This window comes from Bison bison, unplaced genomic scaffold, assembly GCF_000754665.1.
Source record: "Bison bison bison isolate TAMUID 2011002044 unplaced genomic scaffold, Bison_UMD1.0 scf7180017854954, whole genome shotgun sequence".
Taxonomy (NCBI): Eukaryota; Metazoa; Chordata; class Mammalia; order Artiodactyla; family Bovidae; genus Bison; species Bison bison.
The window spans coordinates 10,823-11,615 of NW_011485527.1; the positions used below are offsets into that span (position 1 = coordinate 10,823).

General features: G+C 33.4%; 1 long non-coding RNA gene across 1 annotated transcript in view; it reads left to right on the plus strand.

Moving 5' to 3' along the window:
• Nucleotides 1-793, plus strand: part of LOC105001470 — an 11,138-nt gene that overhangs the window by 5,669 nt on the left and 4,676 nt on the right. The gene's annotated exons all lie outside the window — the stretch shown is intronic.

Genomic DNA, 793 nt, shown 5'->3' on the forward strand with positions numbered 1-793 from the left:
ACACACTGCTATATTTTTAAATGGATAACCAACAAGGTTCTACTGTATAGCACAGGGAAATCTGCTCAATGTTATGTGGAAGCCTGGATGGGAGATAGTTTGGGGAAGAATGGATACATGTATATATATGGCTGAGTCCTTTCACTGTTCACCTGAAATATCACAATATTGTTAACCAGCTATATACCCCAATACAAAATAGTGTTAAATTTAAAAACAAGAGTTAGAAGACCTAGATATTGCTATCACTCAGACTTGACTTTTAGTAAATATAGAAAGCAGAATAGCAAATCCTGTCTATTTGCCTTAGTCATCAGAAATACTTGAATTTACCTCCTGACTTTATATGTCTTTTGAAAAAACAAATGTTGGAAATGATGTTCTGGCTTTAGCAAACAAAACAAAACAACAACCCAGTTATACCCTGTCCTCACCCCCAAAACACAGTCATCATTGCTTTTTTAGCTACACAAATAAAGTAGTTCAGAAACTATTGTTGGGAAACAGTGAGACTAGACAATTTAATCAAGTAAGGTTAATGTCAGGCATTCTGCAAATTGGCTGTGTTCTAAACTTGGACGTAAAAACAACACATTTGGAATTCATTTTACTCAGTTACATAAAATACAGCTTTGTGTAATTTGAATGTTTTGGCCAATAGTAGTCTGCAACTGCCAATGTGAGTTTAAATAATAGAGTTACACCAAAGTTTCAGGGGCATAAAGGGTTATTTCTCTAAGCTTTAGTAAATTATAGAGTATATTTTTTTGAGCAAGAAAAACAATAATAGAAA